Source organism: Poecilia mexicana, unplaced genomic scaffold (genome assembly GCF_051168715.1).
Source record: "Poecilia mexicana isolate PSO_F unplaced genomic scaffold, ASM5116871v1 scaffold_15, whole genome shotgun sequence".
In the NCBI taxonomy this organism is placed as follows: domain Eukaryota; kingdom Metazoa; phylum Chordata; class Actinopteri; order Cyprinodontiformes; family Poeciliidae; genus Poecilia; species Poecilia mexicana.
The window spans coordinates 12,251,822-12,271,903 of NW_028263384.1; the positions used below are offsets into that span (position 1 = coordinate 12,251,822).

Sequence of the window (20,082 nt, forward strand, 5' to 3'; positions counted from 1 at the left end):
ATGAGTATAACATCCTTTCGATTTTTATTTGTCAAAAATGTGGAAAAAGAACATTGTTTGTCCATCACACGAACATTTTAATGAAATGCATTCAACTTAGTTGCATTACTCATCATTTATATCAAACAAATATGCAGCAAACAGCCACTGCTTACACCAGTAAACTTTGGGACAAAGATAATGCTCCAAATCAACAAGGCTCCTTCACTTTTTAAGATATACTGTGTGGCATTAGGCATAAGGATGTTGGCAGCAGTCGGATGTATTGCTGTAACTGCTATTTGATCACGTTGTGCAACGTTGCCTTTATACGTTCGACTTGTACATCTTTATGCATAAATGACAACTGAGCCTCGCCACTTCCATCCATCTTTGCCGCACAGGCATCGATGAAGACAAACTGTAAATTTTGTCTCTCGCTCTGCTTTTCCGCTTGAAACAAACACAACACTGAATGGAGGCCGAGCTGAAAGCTTATTGAATTCAACCATTACGCTGCGCCTCTCGAGACGACGGAGCGCTTTCTCTGTGTTCAGCTCCGTTTGATTGTGATTAATCTTTGTCACGATGAGGCGCAACGTCTGAAAGCGGGCTGTTGACCTCTCAGGTGTGACAGACTGATTGTCCTCCTCATGGTTTCCTTATAAAATGAGCTGCTGTGACTCAGGCGAGCAACAGCATTCGGATGCAGTGCAATCCCGTGGTTCGGTTTGGCCAAGATTTCCACATCATGTGAGCAATTCTCTGTCATACGTTGTACATTTCTGAGAAAAATGTTGCCAAATGTTTCATGCAACAAGATTCACTTTGAAGAGCTTTTATGGTGATAAGCCCAGAGTCTGACTGACAGACTGTGTGGCAAATAAGCTCTACAAGGCAATCGAGGGAGACTGGGCTCACTTGTATATTCTTTTAACAACTTCGAAAAGGAATGGGATGACAGTGGCAATGATAAATCAGGCTATGATCAATGTCAGTGAAGAAATGTCAAAAAAAAATAATTATATATATATATATATATATATATATATATATGAAGCTCTTTGGGAATAGACACAGGATTTACTTATTTATGGTATGAGAAAGCTGAAAGGTTGCTTGTAAAAGAAGAGAAGAAAAACATTGGACATGATATAAGCAGCGTGGGTCTAAAAACCAAACAAAATTAGAGAATAATAGAGGAGCAGCAAAACAGAGTGGGGATTGCCTCAGAATTTTCCCCATTATTGGTATTCATATGCAAATATTGCTTCTGTCAAAAAGAGTCGCATGCAGACAAAAACAACACACACAGACGCGGTGAAATTGCTCCTGGGATGACGACTTCTAATTTTTCCAGCACAAACATTCACAAATGCGGTTCTATGAAAACGTGCATTTGATACTTATTTGTCTTCCTCTCTAGACATTCAAAGAGAGATTGTTTTTTATTGTGCCGTCACCGCTGGAGGTCAAAACCAAGACATGTATGGCAGCGTTTACTTTTCATTTTGTGAATGCCGCTTCTGTTAATACTAAAGGTCTAGTAAAAATGTGATTCTTTACTTTTAGTGGTTTCAATTTGCCACTCCGTGCAAAGGTTTGAGCAGAATGATTGGATATTACTCACACTGTGAAATCACATCTACCACTCTGTATTTGAGGCTATAATTTCTAAGCAAAAAGAAAATCCTTTAAGGTTAAAGCAGTGACGCAAGAAGTTTTCATGTTGATTTTATTATTCCAAAATTGCAAATAAAATTGTTTTTTTTTTCTATTTGATGTTTCATTGTCGTCAAATATTCACTCTTACTTCAGTCAACCAATGTATAAACTCTGCATTAATGCAGCACAGTAGACGCCGTCTTACCACTACACTTGTGTCTCACAAAATGAGACAAATGGAACAGGGAAAATAAGATAACGACAAATAAGTAAATGAAATATTACGTAAGCCGCCACAGGAAAACCCTTCACGTTTTAACTTACAGCCACTGCACCCCTCTGTTTATTAGTTCTTATGGTCTACTGAAAATAAACTGATGCAACACAGTGGTAAATGTGCCGTATCCTACATTTTAGAAAACCACAATAAAAATAAAATGAGTCTGTCTTTGTTTCCTAATATTGTCCTCTGAAAGCCCTGGAAGCCCTTAAAATATCCACATGTGGCACTGAGGAAATTATAAGTGCAAAAAGTTATGAAATAATTATTTGTCTTCTTAATAAACTAATCTTAAAAGTTTCTATTCATGGGGGTTCTAATTCAATTGTGTGTTTTTTTTAAATATATTTTCAGTTATCATTCATGGTGTGTCCTTAGTATTGACAAAGGAAACTTCCCTGTGAAGGAAAATGCTTCTCAGGAGAGTGTCCCTTTTTTTTATAAGAAAGAGGAAAAAAAATCTCACAAATAATTTCTCTGTAGTGAAAATGTGTATATATATATATATATATATATATATATATATATATATATATATATATATATATATATATATATATATATTTTATCACCTGTGTGTAAAATGCATGTTTTTGGTTCTAATGTGAGTTGAACTGCCTCTGAAATGCGGTGACCTTTTTAGGCATTTCTCATATTCCTTATGGCTTTATTGTGCAGTTAGTATAACAAACATTTGTGGTGATTTCTTTTTTCCCAGATCATATCTTTACCTTGCAGTCTTGAGCTCTTTACTCTTTTTCACTGACTGTGATTCCCTGTGGGCTATAATAGAATTGGACAAGCATGTATCTGAGAAAGGATTTATCTTTTTTAGCTTAACTGTCTGGAGCTCCGACTGCCTGCAGAATCTCAAAAGCTTCAGCCGACTTGATCAGATGCCGAGCAAGTAAACATTTATTCAAATGTTTAAAATTCCTTGTTTTCGGCTTTTGCTTACACCTTTCAGGAGGCGATTGAACGGATCATATTAGAATTAAAGCGATATCTCAGTGCAGTGGTTGACAGTTACTCTGTTATCAGGCTGTTCATGCAGTTCTTCAGGAGTCGGACGGTGTGAAATTGCAGGAGGCACCTATGGAAAGTTGTTGCCTTGAGTTTTCTTTTTTTTTTTTTTTTACTATTTATGACTTAAGGTTTATTTTACCTTGACTGGCAAGGTAAAATATAGCAAATTAAAAAAGCTGAACTTCATGAACAGCAGCTTTTCCTCCATAATTTTAGATGTGTCTTCTTGCAGAGTTTTCTGTCTGGCTGCTGCTACACAACAAGGGGATAAATTGCCTTTCATGTCAATATTGCAACAAAAATATATTTTCACACCTGCAGTCACAGAAACATTTACGTTGGTTTACATCAAACCCAAGTTGAACTGTATAAAACCAACTTTCTATCCTCCCCATTTATTTACAGCAGACAGTTTTATGCACAGACCATCCAGATGGAAAGAAGCGGCTCTTTTCTTACAGGATGCAAAACAACTGCCGATGGGGGAAAACGCGCTTGTAGAGTGTCAACCAGTCTACACGGCGTTAGGATGACGGGAGTATTGCATATTTTAGTGGAAGTTGGCTCGGTACCTCTCACCATTCTGCATTTTCATGCAGTGGGACAGGAAATGTAGTCCAGTGGGCTGCCGTGACGACGCTGAGCAGGAAGCTTTTGTTTGAAGGGTTCATTTCCCACATCCCTGCAGCCACCAGATGTACAGTGCCTTGAACAAAAACAATATTCATACATTTAGAACTTTTGCCATCTTGAAAATGCTTTCATGGGATTTTTTTTTTTTTTTCTGATAGGCAAATCGTGAAGTGGTGCTTAATTGGAAAGGGGGAGAAACATAATAGTTATAGAAAACATAGCTGGGACCGCTATTAGTTATGTATTCCAGAAATCTGGCCATTTGCCTGGGTGGGGGGGGAGGGGGTGCAAAAAGAAGATGCTCTGTTTTGACCAGTGCAAAACATTGCACTTTGTCCATTCCCAGCATGAAACTAGCACTATATTATTCTTAGACTTTCCTTTAGCAGGCACAGGGAAGCTGCTCACAGATTATGGAAAGCATTGGATGGATGGATTGGGTAAAATACAAAACATTCTTTGAAGAAAACTTGTTAGAGGATGAGAAAGGACTTGACAGAAGGGTAGAGGTTCACCTTCCAGCAAGAAAATGACCATCTAGAATATAAATCATTTGCAATAATGCTAGACATGGGACGTTGTTCTCATGCAACAGTGTAATGGGTAAAATGTAATGTGTAAATGGAAAACGGCCTGCTTTTATCAAGTCCAACAACTCCAAAACACTTTACAATAATTCATCCACCAAGTTATCCACATAAATGAGCCACTTCTGCCGACAACCCTCGACTTTTTCTTTAAGGAAGAGAGAACTCCTGGAACAGTGCTTCCATGTTGCTCGAGTGTCTGCTCTGTCTTTCTGTTGGAGCAGATGGCCGCTCACGCTGAGCCAAGTTATGCTGGAGGTCCTTTGCGTGAAAAGGGAATTCTCTTTTCCGACGTTCCCACAAAAGTGCTCGGTAAGAAGGATTGCTGAAAAATTTAAAGACGTTATGTAAAAACTTTTTCACTGTCTTGAGAGGAACAACTGCTGTACAATCTCGATTCCATGCATCTGGTTGGGCTTCTTTGCACAAGTAAGTAACTGAGTTTGACTGCTTTGTATCATGAAATCTAATATTTATTAATTTCTATTGATCGATATGACTGGATTGAACTGACTAAATCAGATCCGTTTATTTTAAAGCCCTTAAAATGAGACCTATTATGAACAGCCACTAATATAGATAAACTGAAAAATCAGCTCAGTTGAATTGGAACAATTTGAGTACAACAATCATATAAATAGCTTGTTAAACTAATTTGGTGAATGAATGTGTTGAACAAAATGACTAATTTGAACAAATTACATTTTTAACTGTTCAACATACTTTATTTCATTTTATAAATATTTACTAAAATCTAAAATGGAATGTAGTTAAATTGCTATGCCATTTTAATAGCTAAATATATATATATTTTTTGCTTTGTTTTATAATTATTACATACTCTCCGTGTTGTCTTGTGCGTGATCAATCGTTTGAAATGACGCCATTTGTTTTATTTTCTCCAAACCGCAGTCAAGATATATGACCTCAATTAAAAACTCTCTTCATTGTAGTTTTCGTTTCCTTTTTTTTTTTTAAGCGCTAAAACAAGGAAGACGGTGCTTGTCTGGCTGAATGTGTTTTTCGGTTCGCCTCCCCAGAGCCATTGCGCATGAATGAAGCCGAACTGTTTTTATCCGACTGGTGTGCCACCTGTCGGTGCGTCACAGCTCCCCCTGGCCAATCCTGACGCAGTGACTCTCCCGTGCGCCCTTGGAGATCCCACTGTGCTCCTCTCCTCTCATCCCCGCCTAAGCCACGGGCTCGGCAAGCGTGGAAGGTGGAGAACCTGGCCAGCGAGATGCCGCTAGCGCTTCGTGTGTGACCGGACGGTACTGGAATTCCGGCGAAGCCACCGGAGCCAAAAACACGGACTGAGGAGTTTGAATGGATTGTCATTTTATCTTCTGCTTCTGCTGAATGCGACCGCTGACTTTAATGACTGATGTGAGGTAAGTAACGAAAGTTTATAATTACTGAGCGAAAACGATTCGTTTGTACAACAGAATCGATTCCAGAAGCTGCGTAAATGTGCCAAATTTTCCTCGACGCACTTAAAACTTGCTGAGAGGTGTCATACTCTCTGATTTTTTTTTGTTTTGTTTTGTTTGTGGATGAGTCTAAAGTGATAGAGCTTCGCGCAGGTTATTTACACCAAACTCGATGTAATCCGTTTTTATTCGACTGCAAGTTTGACAAACAAGTGCCGCCGCCGCTGCTGCTGATGATCCCCCCCGGTGCATCCATCCCTGCCCATCCCTCAGCGCTCTGTTGCTTCTCCCAAAATACGACGCAGAGAGTAGTATTTTGTGAAGTTAATTGGAAACACTCAAAAAAAGAAGATGAATGCGTTAGTCTTTTGAATAAATAAAAGTGAAAGTTATAATTAGTAGGGGGGGGGTATTAAAAGTTGCGTATTCTCTCTCTCTCTCTCTCTCTCTCTCTCTCTCTCTCTCTCTGCTTAGCTTCGGACCGTGCAGAAAATTAATGGTCTCCTTACATGGCAAGTGTATGGCTTTCATGTATTAGTCTTATTGCTTATTTATGAAGGCCGTAGATGGCAATGTGAAGGAATGTGACGGGGGGTTCTTTGACATTGTGCTGCATAACGAGCGAGAGCAGAGCGAATGGCATCTGTGCCATGGTACAAATATTTTCCTTCTGGCCAGCAGTTATTCTTCACAACAGAAGCCAGGGTGCTAGTTTGACATTTCCAGTAGTTGTGCATAAATCACAAAGCATTACACCGTGACTGTGAACCTCTGTGGCTCTGAGTTGAATTGTGTTGCATAAACACACACAATCAAGGTGTATTCCTTTCCAGAAGTCAACAAATCCTTGCTTGCAGAGCTGTGAAATGAAGTTTGTGCCTTAGTGAAGGTAAGGTAAGGCCCGTTAAGGTGTAAACTGGGGGGGAGGGATATTACGACTTTGCCTGCATTTTCTGGTGAGAAACATAGCAGAGGAGAGTCCTCCACCTCCAAAAAAACGAAAAAAAAAGACATGTGAAGGAGAAAACACAATAGAGCTTTCAAGGAGTGATGTATTGTTTGAGCTGTGGTCAATAATATATATATTTTTAGGCTTTCTTCTTTTGATAGATAGTTTTGTTGTGCTTGAAGGGGAGCCGAAGTTATTGTATTGATCACGGTGATGACTTTCGCAAATGGGCTGTGGGTGGAGGGCAGGACAGTGAGAGCGCCGACCCTTGTGACAGAGGTCTGGATGGCTCAGTGCAGGCTCTTTGGATGCTGTCTATTTTGTGGGACAAACAAATGGGATTCAGATGGATTTGTAGAATGAATTTTAGGTTGGCTTGTGCTTGTTGTCTGCAGCTGTGGCTCTTCAGTAGACAAAATGTGTTAACGTGTCTCACTGTTCCAGCAAGATCGTCATCTTTTTGATATTTGAAAAGCAAAACCAAAAGTCTGAGGCAATATTTTTTTTTAAAACGCCAAGCTTCACTTCAGATAGTAAACTTAATTTTAAAAAAATATGCAAAGAAGATAGTATTCAGTCCTTTTAGACTTTATCAGCTTTTGTCATGTTACAACCATAAAATTCAACATCCCACAAATTAAGCACAACACATTTAAGAGCTTCCTTCGAGGAAACGTGCCTTACTGAAAAATGAAGTAACAAACAGTATACCAAGCTCAAATCAGAATGGATTTCAGCTGCTTTATTAACACATCTGCAGAATCAAAGCAGTGTCTTGGAGGCAAACTTTTCTGCAGCCTTGGAGCCTCAAGCTGAAATATTCTGCCCACCTTAAGATTTTAGTCTGGAATCAAAGGCTGCCTTAGATAACCAGATGCTGGCTACTTAATGCTCAGTAGCAGTGTGTAGTGTGAATACTGTAGTATTCAGTATTGCGCAGTAGTCGTATGAATACTTCAAAATGTGTTCTAAAAACTACCAGGAGCCAGTGTCAAGAGTATCTGTATATGTCTGCTGGTATTTAAGGAAAGCGAAACATTTCTTTTTTCCAAATCTGTATAAAAACAACCATCTGGTATGAATCGTGTTCATTTGTTCAGCTCCCTTTACTTTGATACCTCTTAATAAAATCCAGGATATCCTACCACAATCAGAAGGTGCCTAATTAGAAACAGAGCCCAACCATGTGCGATTGAATCTCAGTATAAATGCAGCTGTTCTGCGAGAGAAAGTAAGTGAACGAGTCTGTGCAGAAGTTTAAAGCAGTGTGTTGAGGCCAATACATATTGAGAAAAAAACTTTTATCTTTTATTTAAGGTGACAAGAACAAGAACAAGGTTCAAACAGGCCATGCTTCACAAGAACTCAAGCTAGGTACTCTTGAGTAGTCCTCACAGGTCACTCCTACGGCAAATGGTGTATATAATATTTGTTCTGTTTGACGGAGAGTCCAGGAGAAGCTGCAAGAACTTCAAAAGCAGTGCTGCAAGAACAGAGTGATATTATTTTGGCAGAGAAGAGAGACTTCTCTGTTCTTGCAGAGTGTGTCCAGGTATTAAGGTTATAAAAATAATATTCAAAGCTTTGAACATCTCACAAAACACTGTCCAGTCAGTCATGAGGGAAAGAAAGTATTGTACTACAATCCATGGTCGTCCACCTGCACTCACAGGTGTAGCTTAGTATTAAGAGAGCCAACCTGCAGATATAGCAGACCATAGAATCTCTTAATAGAGCAACGGTGAGTCTAAAAATCTGGCCTTTATCGAAGAACGGCAAGAAGAAAAAAAGTTGTTGGGAAAAAAACCCAACAGTCTCAAAGTTTGCCATTAGCCAATTAGAGGCCATGGCAAATGTGGCTACAGCAGTTCGAATGTATCATCTCCACGGTAAAACATGGTGGCAGCAAGTTCAATCTCAGGGCATTTTTTAATTTAGTGGCAGGTCAACTAGTCAGCATTGATGGGTGGACAGGAGGAAAATCGCCTTGAGGTTCAAAAGACCTTAAGAAGGTTAAAAGTTCCCCCTACAGCAAGGCAGTGACCGTAAACATGCAGTCAAAAGTACAGTGTTTTATTAAAACCAGGGACTCCAAAGGGATTTAAACTACACATTCACACACTGATGGCTGTAAGCTACGTTGTAGCCACAGACGGCCTTGGGCAGACTGACAGAAGCGAGACTGCCATTTAATCGGCGCAACCGGACCCTCTGTCCACCGCCAGCAGGGCAAAGCGGGTGAAGTGTCCTGCTCAAGGAGACAATAAAACCGACTGAGATGAGCATTTTGAACTGGCAACCCACCGGTTACATGAGGGACCCCTGCCTCTCTTGAGCCACTGGAAGTCTGAGGCAAGACTTGGAAATTAATGCTCACAGATACTCAGAATGCAATTTGACTTAGCTTTAGCTGTTTTGAAAAGAAGGATGGGCATAAAAAAAAAAGCACAAAACAAAAAAATAAATAAATCAGTCTATAGGTTCAAAGCTGTAGAGACATGTTTGCAACATGTTAATTTGCAAAGTACTTCCAGTAGGCATGCTACACATTTACCTAGAATCCCACTAAAACCAATGGAAACATTAGAAATCAGGAGGTTTGATTACTTTTACAAATCTGTGCAGCACGGTCATTAGGCTGGATGCTCTCTGGCACCAGCAGCCTGCTTCAAGAGCATGCAGCAGGAGACAGTGATGGGTATTTTACAGGAGTCAGCTGGCCAAACAGAAAGGCTAACTCCCCCATTGGGTTTCATTAGAGCTCGTCTTGATGTTAAAGCCCGTTTAATCCACTTTCACAGCCATGCAGAAGACAACAAAGCAAAGCGCAGTGTCTATCTTTAGACGGCACACGGGCTCAGACTTTTCCATCTTCAGCTCAATTATTAAAACAACTGCATAAAAAGTATCCCAGCAGCTGGCCTTTAAATGTCTCAGCTGGGGAGGATTTTTTTATTATTATTATTATTATTATTATTATTATTAATTTATTCATTTTTTTCTTTTGTTATCTCCAACAGAGCTGACAGAATAAGGTGTGTTTTGTTGTTGTTTTTTTTAGCTTTGGATAGAAGGCTGTCAATCACCGTCCGCTCAATTAAGTTTCCCATAAACAGCTGTGTTTATGCAGCCTCCCTCTCCCGTCTCCTGTTGTTCCTGTGCTGAGCAGACGTGCTGCCGGAGGGTGTGATTACAGTAAAGCCTTATGAGGTGAGTGCTTTGCCTCCATGTCTTTGTCTCCACTTTCTGGGCAGCTACTGTTGTCCCACATTCATGGCGCCTGCTTTGCCTCAGAGACGCAGTGCTGGGAAGACAGAAGCAGACTTGAGCTTGACGTTTTAGATGTCTTAGACAGAAGAAAGGCTGCATATTTAATGTGGCTGTTGATGAAGAGGTTTGGGCATGGTTTTACAGGCTCCAACTGCAAATAATATCTTGACAAGAAGATGATGTTTTTCTTTGATTTTTTTTTTCTTCCCGTGCTTTTATTGTTTTATTACTGGCGAATATTGTGCCTTGAGGATGCAATTCAGTCTTTCATCGCTAACACGAGATGCATTCTAAAGTGACATTTATCACTCCCTGACCTCTGCAGATTGTCTTAACTTCTGCCACTTATTGGGAGCAATAAGGTAGCAACTTTGCAGCTGCTAATAGCGCAGGTGGTTTGTGTTGACCTCCGGAAATTGTGCACGTCGAGCAAACAACAATTTACACACAGATTAAGACAATGCGAGTCGGTTACAGTTCAAGTGTTGTGCACTGAGCAGGAAATGAAGAAATGAAGAAGCAGAAAACGAAGCTTTGTGTACAGTACATCTCACAGCATGCATGTTTGAATTTGTCCACTGTGGCCATAAATGTTGCCTTAACAAACAGACCACATTTCAGAAGCAGGTACCGCTATTTGCATTTAGTTTGATTATGTATACAAAGTCTTTGTTCACTCCACTGCAATCCTTTCTTGGATTGATGTTTCCCCTTTTTTTTTAGGCTCCTCCAGGGTTGTCAGTCTTGGCCCGTGTTTATTCCCTTTCTTCCCTCTGAGTCTGTAGTTAGTCTTTTTTTTTTTTTTTTTTTTGCTTTTGCTAACCCCCCTCCGTTATGTGCCACTGGTTTTCTCACACTGCCTCACTCTCTGCTGCTCCTTCGATGAAAGCAAACTCGTTTATGCCCCATGAATGACTGCTAACGGTGTGTTACTCTTCATCTGTTCTCAGAAAATAAATTGATAACAAGTTGCCTGTCATTGTTTCCAGTGGAGGCCCATTGAGACAAAGAGACACTGATTTAAAAAAAAAAAAAAAGTTAGCAGGCGTGCACTAACATACTGAGCTTGGTATACTAAAGTTCAAATTGTGCATGCTGAAGTTTGGGCCGACCCATCACTGCTATTTCATGAGGAATGTTTTGTTATGAAATGTAAATTCTGGTATGCTTGTCTCGCCGCAGCTCTGAAGAGTATTAAGGTTCTGTGCAAACAGAGTTTTTTTTTTTTTGTCTGATGTGGGAAATATTTAGTAAAGTCTGCGATGGAACTATCACTTTTGTCTTTTATAAAAGAGAAGGCGGATGCAGTTTTACATATTGCGATTGAATGTGTTATTGGTTTGACTTTCAAATTTCTCTGCAAACCTTGAAAACTTGCAAATGACACAATTAAAGAGCAGGGACTCAGAGTGTGGGTGGGGGGCTGCTGGGGACGACGGTAAACTCTAAAGAACAGAAAATAGAACAATAAGTGTGAAGTAAATCCTAACTGAATGTTATGCATTTGGTATCTACTCTTCCATCATATATTTCCCTGATCATGAACCCTAAATAACCTCTATGACACGGATGAGAGGATTACAGATACTTTAGAGACAGCAGGTCGAGGGGTGGGTTGTGAACGGGCTGAAAAGGTGTAGACATCACAAGGAGAAGTAGTAGCCTGTGACCAAGATGTTTGTATCTTAAATAGACCTCCTGTCCACATTGACAGAAGATGTTTGCATTGTGTGGAGCGTGAGGCAGATCATGTATGAAGGAGCAGCAGCACATTTCCAGCTGAGTGTCTGACCAAGGAAGTCGTCGCTTCCAAATGCCTGATTGTAGGATTTTATTTACCCAAATGTTTAAAACTCCTTTCTTTCATTCTGTTCTATTAAAAGGTATTGCTCAGTGAGCGCCATGGTACGTTTTTGACACATACTTGACATCTAAAGTAAGAAAAAGAATAACGCATTAGCCATCCGTGACTTCTCTGTGTGGCTTGTATTAAACTTTTGGCTGGCTTAGGTGAATGTGTTTTTGTCGGTACGGAAAACGGAAGACATGTAAACAACGTAAAAACAATAAGTCAAAAAGACTTGACTTTTGTCAGTTAACATGGGAAGACAAAGTTTGACCCATGAGATACTTTTAATCCATTGACAGCATAAATAAATGACAATGATTAGCAAGATGCTGTTACTACATCTTAGTGACACGAATATGCATTGATTTTGAGAAGAAAAAAAAAAGAGAAGTATTCACATGAGTCATTGTTCCCGAAGCCTCAAGTAAAGGGACTTGAGGAATCTGTGACTCTGTGGGGTGTCTCGTCTCTTGGCTATTTGGACTTTATTGTGTTTACAGTAGGAAAGGTCAGTGCAAATCAATGGAGTGGCACTGAGTGATCATTGTTACCCAAAATGATCTGCCTCAAGACTTTTACCCGTATGCTGTGAATCACAAAATATCATCAATAAATTCATATATCACTCAAATACAGACACTGAATCAATTTTAATCCTTCTGTAATATTTAAAAACAAAAAAACTCCAATCACTATGATCAAAAGTGTTGATTTGACATTCATTGGAACTGTAAGGCTATCTTTCCATTGTCAGGATGAGATGATTGCAGATGAACCCAACTAATGTCAAAACAAGAGTCTGATCTAAAACAAAATTGAAAGTGTTTGAAGTCAAATTTCTCCTGCATAAAACAAGATTACATCCTGCTATATCATTAGGTTCCTGTCAACACAAATTGTTCTGCAGTTATCATCGCGTACGGGTTTTTAGGGTTCTGCCATGAAACGTTTTCCACGTTAGATGGGAAAAATATCTGCTGCACCCCTTTTTACCTCCATTTGTTTGTTTCTGTCAAACTCCCACTCGCTTTTGTAATACAGCTCATCAAGCGCGTTTCAACCAAGGCGAATTGCACAGCGGGCGCTGGGCATGAAAGCATAGCCTCACGAAATCACATTTTAAGTTGTTGCAGAGACAGAGGTGTTGTGGAAATCTAACAAATGATTTTATCATTTCATCTGTCTTTGTTTCATACGCCTTTTATGCTTGTGATGCAGTGGAGAAAAGCAAGACGATGGCGTGGGTAATAACCGAAGCACCTCGGCACGTCAGAAAATGCTACATTTCATTAGGCAGTAGCATTAAAAAAATCATTTTCAGAAGCAAAAGTATATTTATTGTAAGCCAAAACTAATTCATAGAATTATAGAAGTAAACCTAAAATGGATTTGAAAGAAGCAACATCCACATTGAAAACAATGTCTTGAGGTGCTTTGTAAATGGTCTTAATCAGACCAAGCATATCTTTAGACAGCTCTTTGTTGGTGTTGCTGCACCCCCCGACAAGAGATGTTTAAAAGTATTTTTATTTCCAAGTCCATGTCAGGTCTTTGAAGGGCAAATCCAAGTCGAGCCTCAAGTTTCTAATGACTCCAATCACCTGTAACCTTGTATTTGCTTTGGGTTAGTTATTAAGACCTACTGTTTGTCTTTAGATCTAAAATATTACCTGGCGATTGTATAACTGTCTCTCAAGATAGTCATATTTGTCAAGTTATTTTTTAATATTTAACTCACCACTCTACAAAAGCTGCTTAAAGGCTGTTTTATGCTGATTTTAAAAATGTTTCGCCACAAAGCATTTGTGTTTTGGTCACCCAAATGGCCAACAATGTCAAAGGTTTGTGGAGGTACAGGGGAGAAAGAAAGGTGGATTGAACCACAACATTATGCCAGCACACACATTTTTCGACAGCCGAAAGGTACGCAGCTCGCTCTGCACTTTACTGACGTACTCACCTGAAACAAGGTCAAGCTGAATTGTCACCGGCACGAGAGAAAACTCAGCAAAATGTCCAAATCCAGCTGGCTGCCGCATTCAACCACTTCAAAACTATGCACATCATTTGAGACGTGACAATACACTCATATTGTTTTGACAGGTCTCTCTGACCAGAACAAATAGATGTGTTTTTATGGTCTATTCAAGTACATCTCATACCCTGGATTGTCTAACTCAAAAGTGATACCAACCTTTTTCTTTTTTTTTTATCCATTAGTGTCTGCGCAGTCCTATTTAAATCTTTGGCAGTAAAACTGTCGAGGAAGAACATCAGAGCTCCTAAAACAAACACGGCTCTAAAAATTAAACTCACTCATCATTGCATAATCTCCTCTGTAAACTAGTTAGTTCAGTAGAAGATTTATGCTTCTAATCAGGACGCAGTGTCGTCACTTAATGGTACTTAAATGATTTTATATTTATTTGTGCTCTCTTTGTCAGACAGTGAGAACTTAACAGCAAAAGTAATTCAGTCTTGCTGTCAGTTTTTATAGATTATAAAAGTGGTCAATCTGAGTTTATTGTTATGATAAATCACAAATTATATCCTGATATTTTTTTCCCTCTTAAATATAAAGGCTATGCAAATGCAAATCCCTTTCTTGACGTCTTGTTTTTTTTTTCTTTGTGTATGTCTAACATAAGTACTGATCCAGACATCCCCAATTGAAAAAACCTCTAACTTGTCAAAAAAACAAAAACAAAACGAAGCCAATAACGCATCTGACTATTACAAAACGGAAGAACAAAACAGTGACAGGAAACAACATCTCAAAATAGTGGGATGTGTCTGTTCTGCATTCTTGTGTATTATTAAACGTTTCATTTTCTCTAAATATAACTTTGTTTCCAGCTGAATGTGTCTTTTCCGAAGTCACATTTTTGTTACTGTGTCTCAATCCCAAACATAACCCAATATTTCCTAATGCTGCCTGTACAAAGGCCAACTTGTTGACAAGTCGAATACATCCGTCTAATCTCGTGGTCACGCTTGCTTTACACAGTGAAAGACAATTTGTTTTTATCCGACACCTGTTATGCCATTAAACAAAGTGAGCGATCCGATTCTGAAGAACTAATTAAAAACTCCTTGAGGAGCAGTATGTAGCACAACAGAGACTGAATGCTCTAATGACGTGATCGTAATTGTGGATCGAGAGCAAGGACGCTCGCAGAGCTCCCTCACAATGCCATGCAGTTTTCGAAGGATGAGCAGGAACATTTTTAGAGGGATTTGAACTTGCTGATAGGAGCCTCTGCCAACTCGTTTCAGCTATGTGGAGCAGTTGCCAGCTGCACTTAATAAGGTCTTAGAAGATTTGGCTGTGATTCGTTTTGCAGAAATTCAGCGTAGTACGTGGACAAAACTGTGTTCTGCGGTTTAAAGTCTTACTCTGCAGCATTTCATTCAAGGTTGGTTTGTTATGATTTTCTTTTTATGACTTAATTTGTGTCTCTAACACGAATGTAGGGTATTTACCTCTTAGCTGTCATGATGACACTGCCCCATTGTCTTGCGTGTAAGCTTTTTGAGGGTGGCAGGTAAGGGGTTAATAGCAACTTTTACTGCCTTGTGACGTAAATATTTAGCTGAAATCACACACATTAGTGCTTATGTGCCTTTTAGGAAAAGCATCTGCTCTTCCTTGTCCCCGAGCGGCAAAATTAACCACTGCACCAGATGTTTCACTCATGCTTTGGGGATCGATTATTGGTCTTTAATGCTACAGTTAACATGTAAACTTCATATAAACTGTTTTTTTTTTTTTATTGTAGCCATTCGGCTGATTAATTCATCTCAGGTTGGGCTGTTCTGCTCCCATGCTTGATGAGGCTTTAAGGTTGCCTTTTGTGTAGCTTGGTGCTTGTCGCAGCAATATCAGCTTCCCACCAGGCAACAAAGTTGGAGCGGCGCAAACTGAAAAAAAGCCACTTTGCTGCTTAATGTTTCTCACTGAAGCAGGCGGGAGCAAGGCAATTTGTGGCGTTCTTAAAGAGCAACTGGTTCAGCATCTGCCTTTAAGTATTCGTCTTTCCTTTGTTTGACTGACATTTTAGAAAAGGAACAGGGAGTTTGGTAACTTATGCCAGACTTGGGCAAGATTTTAGAGCCAACCCCTCTGGCTGAACTATGGGGAGTAAAAATTAATCTAAGCCAGCTAGAGCCTCAGCCTTCAGGCAACATGACACTTACATGAGTCTGAAGCAACCCAAGGGAGTGGAAATAATTTTTTTCCACTTTTTTTTTTTTGTCAGGCTGTGCCTAAAGAGGTGTTTGGGTCAATATTTTGTTATCTTGAGCGGCACGGTTGGTTACTCGTATTGGATGAGTTGAAAACGGAGAGCAAAATTATACAAAAGGGACACAGATGTGGACGATGCTCCTTCGGGGGTTTTAAAGTGTCTTTTTCGGAAGTGCAACAAGAAAAACATCTGATCGCAATCTGGAGGAGGAAGAGATGCTGTCTTGGTTTGTTAACCTAAATGGAAAAAAAAAAAAAAAATAGTATTGTTTGTTGCCTTAATCGTTTGAAAGTTATATTGGTGTTTCTTCTGTACATTCTGTATGTTTAGCTATTCCTTCCAGCACTTAACTAAGGACTGGATCAGATATTGATAATAATCAGCTATATTATTATAACCTCAGTATATTCTAATGGGTATGCATTTGAACTTAGACTTCAATGTGTGTGTTTTTTTTGTGTTTTTTTTTTATGGGGGCGCGGGGGGTTAAGAAATATACCAAAACAAAGTAGCACAATTGTGAAGAGAAATGAAAATAATGGATGTTTTTCAAAAATGTACTCAAAAAGAAATTGTATGTAGCAACAGTACTTCCCTTGACTTTCTATCAAGCTCTCACATAAAGGCCATCTTTATATATTGCATAGTTAATATTTGCCATGCCAACTGGTTTTGCCACCTCAGCTGTGAATCGCTGCAGCTCCTTCAGAGTTAGCATAACCCTCCTGGCTTCTTCTCTCATTAATGTCGTCCTTGCCAGACCTGTCGATTTAGGAGTCCAGGTTGGCTTGCAGTTGTATCATGCTGTTTTTATTTACAGATCCTGGTTTGAAAGGTGTCCGATCAGTTGTCAACAGCTACTGCTTTAGATTGAACTTCTTCACAAAATTACCTCTGATCTTGCTGGTGCGTTTAGTTTGTCTTTTTTTTTTTATTGCTCTATGACATTAAATCTGAATGATAAACGTGAAAGTTTGTGGTTGTAATTTGAGAAAATTTGACAAAGCTTAGAAGACTTGAATGCTTTCACAAGGCCCTGTAGCTTTCAAAAATATTCTCTTATTTTTAGATGATTTAACTAGACCGATGACAGAATAATGGGAGAAATGTCAATGAAGGAAATTAACACCATGTTCAATGGTGTCAGAAAAAGTGACAGCCAAATGAAAGTTTATTCACTTTCACTTCAGGCTCATGACTTGTGAATGAAAAGGTCAGTTTTAGAAGGTTTTTTTTATGTTTTTTTCTCTGCATAACATAAATAAATCTATTCAGGTTGGTCTCAGAGTTATGAAGCTGTTACTGGCTGAACCTGAGGATGTTTTTCAGGAGGAGTACTCTCGGGGAGAGATGGGCTAACCAACAACACAGCTACATTGTGGCTAATTTGCCTTGCACTCTACATGCCAGCTTGACAACAAGCTGCCACGGAGAAAACGAGTCTTCTTAACCACAGCGACAAAAAGGCAGTCACAGTGCAGCGTAATTAGCGACTCTTAAACCTTTAATTAGGAAAAGAGGAATTAAATAATTGCATTCAGACCCACTGTTTTGATTCAGTCTCTGGAGTCACATTCCCTTCGCTTACTAAGTGACTGCCAGATTGATGCACCTGCTATCTTCGAACCTCTCAAGTTTTTTTTTTGTGCAAACCTTTAACACATCTCCGAGGATTACCTCCTCTTAACCGAGAGATAAGACTGAAGATCGTTGCAGGAATTTGAGTAACTTGGCACAATATGAAAGCTTTTGTTGGAGAATTACAATGATGTGAGTCGGTGAGCTACTTTTTAGAACCGGTCCTCATTTGTCTGTTTGTCCAAACTTAATTAAAAACTATCCCCAAGAATGTTACTGAAAGGTCTTCCATGAATACATGAGCTACAGTGGTGTCTTTGGGATAAGCTGCAGTCCAGAAGCGAGAGAGAGAGAGAGAGAGAGAGAGAGAATGGATAGAAATGCCTGGCATTTTTCCACACACAGGTTTTTGGCATGGCTAATGTTAGAGAGACTGTTTATTGGCTTGATACCCTCTGTGTTTCAATGAAATGTAATCATAAGCCGAGCGAGGCTTATTAATTGCACATACAGGCACCACAAAGAGGTCACTGGGCCTTATTATTTATTAATATTTAACCAACTAAAACTGTGATGTAAACATAAAAATACAATGGTAAAATCTGCTTGGTTTATTTCTTTAGATTCCTGGCATGAAAGTGTAGATCTGTCCAAGTGAAAACGGCAAAAATGAGAGATGTGGGACTTGATGGGCTTCTGCTGTTCTGTTGTGGCAGAACTGGCAGGAGACTAAAGAAAGCAAGGTGCCATCTTAGTTGGTAGTTTGGGGATTCTGCGGCTTCAAATAAACCTGCTCACTGTGAAGGAGTGTATTTGGATTTGGATCTGTGTTTGTGTCAATGGGGAGGCACAGAGCAGATTTGTTAACATTTCTTGCCATTAACTTGTGTCAGCACCACTGCTCCATTAAACTTTCAGACCTTTTTATGATCTTTGAATTACTTTATCATTATTCCGGTGATTGCTTTCATATATTTCTGGAGTGGGCACAAATTTTCATATGAAATTTGTTTTGCATTTCATTTCAAAGCTGGTTTAAAGATGAATTCAATGGGTGAGGGGGGGATGTCACAAACAAAACTGAGGAAGCTACAAACAGATATGTTCTGGGAATCTTAAGTTGCTTTTTGAGGATTTTACGTTTGCATTTATATCTCTCCTTGTTATTGCTGTTTATCTCTCTGTAGTCGCTGTGAGGCTCTTTCTCAGCATCTACGAAGCATTTAAATCAATTTTAAAGCTGTCCTGTTGTGTAATATTCTCCTTTTGCACGTTTTTGTACTTCTTGTACTTCCATTTGGGCCTTTACTACCTCTAGAAACAGTCCAAGCACTTTTTTGGCAACAACTAAATGTTTTGTTGGTGTATGGAAAATTAACAGTTTCAAAAATCTCCTGATTATTAATTCAGTCTACAAACCCTCACCAGCCCGCGCTGTCAGTGGAAACAAGGCGCATGTCTAAGGTAGTGAGTTTGAGTCTTGGGTTGGGGTCTTCTGGACGGGGTTTGCCTTCTCTTCCTGTTTGTATTTGAGTTATTCACGGTGCTCTGGCTTTGACCCCGAGTGTGAAAACAAGTATTGTTGTCTAAGTTGCATTAGGCTTTAGCAGTGGCGCAACTACACATTATTCAGGTGGATGCGAAAACATAAATGCGGGGGGGGGGTATGCGCTGCATTTTGTGCCACTGGGCTTTAGGGCAACCTTGCAAGGAACAGTGAGTACAATCAGTGGATGGTGCAATGTCCAAACTTGTTTTAAACACTTTTGTTTAATCATTTTGTAGACAAACAAATGACATCAGAACATTTTATCAAACACAACAGATCAGTTTTCTTGTTTAGGCCTTCACACCCACTGACTTTTTTTAATTATTTTTTTTTTATTGTAAACGATGGGTAACACTTTATTTGAAGGGGTGTGCATAAAAGTCCATTAAAAGTCCATTAAAAATGCCAGCTTTGCAATAAATGATCATAATTTACAAAATCATGCAAAGTTGGCATTTTTAATGCAACTTTTAGAGAAACTTTGCATTGAAAGTGTCATTATTCACCGAATGACACTTCATGACAACTGTCATAAACTTCTTTGTGTTCATGACAGGAGTTATGTCATGTTTATGACAGTGTCATGTCAGTCTTTTGCACACCCCTTCAAATAAAGTGTTACCAAATGTTGTTCTTTTGTCGACATGTATTTTGGTTGGATAAAACTACTTACAGTTCACAATAAAACTGCTCAATTTTCTTGGTAAACCCTTTTTAATCCTCTGAAAGTTCTCCTCGCCACCTTTTTGTGTTCTGTCCTTGTTGTCCCGGCCTTTCTCACTGCTCCGTTTCAGCCAGATTAGCCCAGTAAAGCTCTTTAATGTAATCTTGTTACATTTCATTTTTTTACCAGAGTTTATAATTGACCGCCTAATATTTCTGATGCCTCCTTTATTACAGCAGTCAGATCCCATTTAATCCTCAGCTTGGTGAGAACCACCAGGGGTGAGCAGTGACCTTGTGACCTACCTCTGTTTGTTATTTGAACACCGAGAACCAGGATTCAATGTGATATAACAAGTTGACAACAACCAACTACT

The 20,082-nt window shown here is 39.3% G+C and overlaps 1 protein-coding gene across 2 annotated transcripts in view; it reads left to right on the top strand.

Moving 5' to 3' along the window:
• Window positions 1–5,058: 5,058 nt before the first annotated feature.
• chrm3a (cholinergic receptor, muscarinic 3a) overlaps window positions 5,059–20,082 on the top strand; it is an 85,422-nt gene continuing 70,398 nt past the window's right edge. The window contains exon 1 of one of the 2 annotated variants that reach the window (XM_014980611.2): window positions 5,059–5,561. The gene's annotated coding sequence lies outside the window, so the exon portion shown is untranslated. Of the gene's footprint in view, window positions 5,562–8,479; window positions 9,760–20,082 lie in introns of those variants that run through there. The other variant, XM_014980612.2, reaches the window with a different exon arrangement.